This window comes from Hevea brasiliensis, chromosome 11, assembly GCF_030052815.1.
Source record: "Hevea brasiliensis isolate MT/VB/25A 57/8 chromosome 11, ASM3005281v1, whole genome shotgun sequence".
In the NCBI taxonomy this organism is placed as follows: Eukaryota; Viridiplantae; Streptophyta; class Magnoliopsida; order Malpighiales; family Euphorbiaceae; genus Hevea; species Hevea brasiliensis.
The window spans coordinates 20,380,718-20,387,468 of record NC_079503.1 but is presented as its reverse complement, the minus strand read 5'-3'; the positions used below and the strand labels follow the sequence as shown (position 1 = coordinate 20,387,468).

The following is a 6,751-nucleotide window of genomic DNA, read 5'->3' as shown; positions in this document are numbered from 1 at the left end:
GCTTTGTCATATGGAAATTTGTCACAAAATTCCCAAATGACTCAGGCAGGGATTGAAGGATCAGATCCGTCTGCAGTTGGAAATCCATGTGAAAATCAAGATGTTCCAGCTGCTCAATAAGCCGAATCATCATGTGAACATGATCTCCTACATTCTGTCCCTTTGACATCCTCATGTGGAATAGCTGTCTAGATATCTCATACCTAGCATTCCTGTTGTGCTCACCATACAACTCTTATAGGTGAAGGAGGATCTCACTTGTACTCTGCATATTTTCATGCTGCTTTTGTAACTCATTAGTCATAGAAGCAAGTATGTAATATTTGGCTCTCATATCATACTCCTTCCACTTGTCCAAAGTGTCTAGTTCCTCTTGAGTGGTCTCTGGACGTAAAGGACCAAGAACCTTTGAGTCTAAAACATATCCAATACATTCTAAGTTCAGGACAAGTTTTAAATTTCTGAGCCAATTAGAAAGATTAGGTCCCATCAACCTATTATAATCAAGTATGCTCACAAGGATATTGGATGGTGGTGGTTGTTGTGTGCTCATTATTATCAGAAAAATTAACTGTAGAAAATAACTAGATTAATTAGTAAATGTATCAAGTACTTAATCAAAATGATTATGGTCTTTTAATCAAATTGGTCCTCCCACTAACTTGGCGAATCCTACACTTCCAAAGTAGAAAACAGAAATCCTAGTTGGATGGATTTCTAGTGGGTGATTGAATTCTTATAGTCTTATTGATCATCCTCAGGCACATCCATTATTAGAATTACAATAAACTATAAGTGAGCAACTCCTTGCCCATCACATCTTATGTGAGGTTCAATCATTTATTTAGCCCCTAATGCTCAAAATCTCAGACACATTCATTATTGATTTATCTTACATTAGTTAAGTTGATCCTATTGAGCCAGTAAACATGCAAATAATTTTAATGCCCTCAGGTACATCCATTATTGGCCACCAACTATTTACATACTTACAACATGCTATGTTTAACAATTATTCTTAAGAAAATCTCTTAAATAAATGCATCTCATGCAAGTATTTAAAATTTCTTAAAATAATTGATTCAATAGAGGGCCATGATATAATTACCATAATTATACCATTTCCAACTTAATCATTTGTTTAGAAGATTATGTGGTCAGCCTAATTACTATTATGGTCTCACTTTGCACATTATCCAATCGGTATGCATATATCATATACTTGCATACATTCATACACATCTCATGCATACATGGATAAATAAATAATATGGTATGATCATGGACTTTCTAAGAAATTCAATTCTGAGCCACCAAGAATTGAATCAAGACATTCCTAGGTGTATTTCATTCATTCATTTTACAAGAGTTGCTGAAGGAGTACATAATCAACTCTTTGATCTTGATTTCCTCCCACTTGTGCCGCCAATGCTCTTGACCTCCTTGTTCTTCTTGTAATCTAATTACATTGTAGCCATTGGCATACCAAGGTGAATTTACAAGAATATGGACTTAAAGTCCTTAAATAAATGAAATTACATCCTAAGTTATCATAACATTTATGATACAAGCCACTAAAATAAATTAATTATTTTACATCCTAAAGAAAAATTAAAATAAATAAAAAAATCTAACCACATTGGTCTTTTATTGTCCATGATCATCCATCATGTATATTTAAAATTTAACAATTAAATAAAAATATACATGCTTAAAAATTAAATTGAATATCACATATTCAACTAAAATTCAAATTTGAATCTTATTCAAATAAATTTAAATTTAAAAAAAAATTTCCAAATTTAATTCCATGAAAATAATTTTCATAAATTAATTGTATGATTAAAATTCCTAATTAAACAATTTAATTAGGTATGGGCTTAATTTTGAGCTTCAAAATATACAACAATTGCATAATGGGCCCAAAAACTAAGCCCAACATGCCCAACAAGGAAGAACACGACCCGGAACGAAGAACACGGCCTGGGGCGCGGACTGACATGGCCCGAGCCGTGTAAACGCTCCATGCGACATGGGCTGAGGCAAAGAGGGACATGGCCGTGGGCGCTGAGAAACACAGGCCGGACCGTGTAATTTTCCAGAACACGGCCCAAGCCGTGTTTTTTGTGGCAGTTTGGTTTTCTTGATCTTCTTTGATGTGAACCAACTTCAAATCAATCCAAACTCAACCCAATCACATAATTAAGCATTAAAATCAATCCTAATGGAAAATATAGTGGCTCTGATACTAATTGAAAGAGTGGAAGCGTGGATTAAAGGGCATTAGAATCTTGAATTTCAAAAATTATTTCTAAGGTTACATGCACCATACCAATTGTCTTATGATCCTAATCAATTTCCAATGCCCAATTGCATACCAAAACACATTTTAGCATGTATTAAAATTTCATTTTCCATTAAAGATTGTGAATTAACATTTAATTTAATTAGACCCTAACTAAAAGAGGGATTTTTAGGTACTAACCTCTTAATGTACAATTGATGTAATCCCGACTCCTAGGATGTACTTAGGACCCCAAATGTTGTTCCTTTAGTTTGTCCACCACAAGCACACACCAAAGTTGCAATGACAACCCCTAGATTGGCTTCTCAAGCCTTGTCAACCAATTTTGAGATGGGATTTATGCTTTGTAAATGTTGTATGAATGTATTGGAAGTTAGAAATACTTTCTAATAATTTTAATTCAAGAGGAAATCAAAGTTTTTCCTTTGAATCAATTGAGAAATTGAAGAGGAGAGGAAGACACCATGTTGTCGTCCAACTTGAGAGAAAAGAGAGAGGAGTAATTTTTTTCTTTATTACTTTTCTTTATATACTTAGGTCAAACCCTCACTAACTCCCTTGCCACATGTCATCATAAGATCCCATCTTGTTATTGTTTGATTTAATCCTATGAAGCCAAGTGTCAAGCTCCATTTAAATCATGACATGTGATCTTCCATCATAGGAAGACAAGTGACAAGATCATATGGTGCCATGTGTTACCATCTCATGGTGCCACATGTCACCATGTGAAAAGACCAATTTACCCTTACTTTTTAATTTGAGTTCTCAACCCAAAATTATAATTTCGCCTCTTTAAATCAATTTATATCAAATATAAATTAATTAATTAATTAATCTCTATTAATTAATTTCTCATAATTAAATTCATATTTAATCAAACTAAATATAAATTTAATTTATACTATACATCTAATAACTTAGATTTGGTTTCAAGTCATGCTAGGGACTTTGTAGTCTTATTGCAAACCAAACCTCTTTAATTAATTAATTAAACTCTTTAATTAATCAATTAAATCATATTTCAAATGGTGATTAGCTTGTGTAGATGTGTGACTTACTAGGCTCATTACTTATTGGCAATGAGAAATGATATTAACTCTTAATATCATTAGAACTATTTCTTACCGTAAATGATTTCTCTAAATCATTTCGGGCATCTCATAGACCATGGTTGACACCTAGCATAGTATGCCATGGCTACCCAATCAGTAATAAGGAATACCTTAAATGAACCTTTAATCATATGTTACCATGCACTAGAATCTCTCCGTTACAAAATCCCAATTCGAGCTAGAGTCATGGTTAATGTCAAACCCCATTTGCTATGAACATTATATTCTCTTTTAATTCCAGTTCTTGATTAATTAGATTTTCTTGTCAGAAACTCTTTTCTAACTAAATCTGTCTGTCCTGGCCAGGAACTTGAAACATCAAGAACAATTAAATGAACATAGGATTTTATCTCTATTTACTTAGAGGAACAGATTCCATCTTGATCAACACCTACCTCCATATATAACTAGTAGGAGCCAACACATGTCCATATACCCATCCACAGTACAAGTATGAAAGCAGTATAAAACTCAAACCACCTATATACAAGATAACTGTGTTATCTCAAGTTTAAAGATTATATGCACTGATATGATATATGACAATGCATTGACAAGAGTAAACTCCATGTGCTTGTCATAAACGTCACTGGTTCGGCCTACTTATCGTGTATAAGTGCCTATAATGTTTGTTATGTGACATAAGACTCACCATTCTAACTTATTAATATCTCATATTAATACTTTGGGAACAAACATGATTACAATCTTTTTGGATAAGTCATGTCCTTTGTGAAATATCCTCGATTGTGAACCGATTTATGATACTTTGTGCTAGAAAAACTGTGACTCATATTCTTAATAACTTAAAAATAGAATTTCTAACAAAATATTAATGTACCTTTTCAATTACATGTAAATAGTTTATGTAAATAGAAAAGTGAAAATGCCTTTTTATTAATAAAATTATATATAAGATACATACGAAATGATATGGTCTAGGGAATACTACTAACAGATCAGTGCTCAAAAGTGGGTGGGAAAGGAGAGAGCGAGAGGTGGGGTGGGAGGGGTTCTGCTAGGTTTAAATTTTTGATTTTTTTTCTTCTTTCTGATGCAACTGCATCCTGCATGCATGGCCACCTTTCAACTTTCATTTCTTATTTATTATTATTATTATTATTATTTATTTTCTTTTTCCTGCTGGTTATATATATATATATATTTTTTTTTCTTTTTTCTTTCCTAGAGCACGTCAAGGCCTACTTCTTTTTTTTTTTTTACTTATAATAATATCATAATAATATAAACTTAAAATATATAAGCTATTTTAACATTAAAATAATATAAAATATAACTCAATTAAACAACTCAACTCAACTCAACTCAACTCAACTAAGCCTTTATCCCAAAAATTTGGGGTTGGCTATATGGATTCGCTTTCTCCACTCTGAACGATTTTGAGTTAAATCCTCAGAAATGTGTAATGCTTCTAGGTCATGTTGTACTACTCTCCTCCAAGTCAATTTAGGTCTATCCCTTTTTTTCTTTCTATCCTCTAACCGAATGTGCTCTACTTGTCTAACTGGAGCCTCCATATGTCTACGCTTCACATGACCAAACCACCTCAATCTCCCTTCTCTCAACTTATCTTCAATTGGCACAACTCCTACCTTTTCTCTAATACTCTTATTACGGACTTTATCTAATCTAGTATGGCCACTCATCCACCTTAACATTCTCATCTCTGCAACTCTTATCTTAGATGCATATGACTCTTTCAGTGCCCAATACTCACTACCATATAACATAGCCGGTCGTATGGCTGTACGGTAAAATTTTACTTTTAATTTATTGGGAATCTTACGATCACATAAAACTCCCGTGGCACGTCAAAGAAAAGGGGTGCAACACGAGGACTTCCCAAGAGGTCACCCATCTTAGTACTGCTCTCGCCCAAGCACGTTTAACTTCGGAGTTCTGATGGGATCCGGTGCACTAGTGCTGGTATGATTTACTGTTATAGTTATACAGTTATAATTTTATTTAATATATTTAACTCAATGCAACAACTAAATTAAAATTTAATTTAATATAATAATAACTAAAGCTTTCAAATTTAGTTTTAATATAAAATAACAAGATGATGATAATAATAATATTCATTTAACAAAAATATCATTGTGAAAATATTAGTTTTAAAACAATTAATAAATATTAATAAATTATTAGCTTAATAAAAGAAAATATTTATAAAAACTTTAATTTGTTACATTTTCCCCCCTTAAGAAAAATTGTGCCTGAATTTTTAAACAATAGGGCATATTAAAAAGAAGGTTATTAGGATAGGTGCTAGCATTTACTTCTCCAGCTATACAGAGATGGTTAAAACATTTTATTCTTCAAACTCTTCACATACTATCGATCAGATTCTACTACTTCCCTAAAGACATGACTTATGTTCCATATCCTATTGTATCCTATGAGATGCCTTTCTGTAGCACCTACCATAAGTATCTTGTTCGAAATCTTTACTTGTCATATAACCTTAATGGTTAAGTCATATGTATCTTATCACTCCTTCTCTAGAATAGTTTTATCCTGACATTTTCCTAAAGCTTCTTATTCTCATCATTGTAACCAACTCTACCGAGCCTTTCTCCTATTATTTGTATCTTATCCACTTTCTTTTTCTGTTTCTGCTATTGTTGACATCTCTCCAACCCACTGTACTTATTCTTTAACCTTTGTTCTATCTCACCCTTATACTTTTTCCTTTAAGGATATCCATCCCATCATCAACTTTAACCTTCTTTTTATTTCTTAGTCCTATCTTATTTACTAGTTTCATTACTTCTAGAATTCTAACCTTACAATTGGCTACTACTAGCACATCCTTCACATTATGTGACACTTATAATTGACCATAGAAATTTCTTCTTGTATCTCCTTTCCCAGCTTGACCATCTAACATTATCATTCCCCATTCCCCCTTATAGGAAATTACCCATCATGGTTAGATAGGAGCTTTTGAAATTATAAGTTCCACCCGAACTAACGTGGCTATGTGAAATGTGTGCTATGCTATAATTCCAGACAAGATATTTCGTGTATTCATTCTCCTTAATATAGCGATATCTACTGCCCACAGCTTTTCAAATTTTGGCCTCAAATTTACCCATCAGTAAGAATTTTATCTACTAAAACTCATCCACAATTAGTACTTCTTCCAGCTTATAGTTTAGAAGGGTTGCAAGCCCTAGTAACTAACTCAATTTAACTCCTATCACTGCTTTGATCGTTCTTTTGTACTTAATATTAGGTACACACTTAGCGTTATTTTCTTTTAAGGAGAATGTGTACAGACTGGTACCTATCGAATTCTTAAATA

General features: G+C 32.7%; 1 non-coding gene across 1 annotated transcript; it reads right to left on the bottom strand.

The window, feature by feature from the left end:
• Nucleotides 1-5,262: 5,262 nt before the first annotated feature.
• LOC131170730 (5S ribosomal RNA) lies at nucleotides 5,263-5,382 on the bottom strand. Its single transcript, XR_009141498.1, has one exon. It is a non-coding gene; the product is annotated as a 5S ribosomal RNA (ribosomal RNA).
• Nucleotides 5,383-6,751: the final 1,369 nt, after the last annotated feature.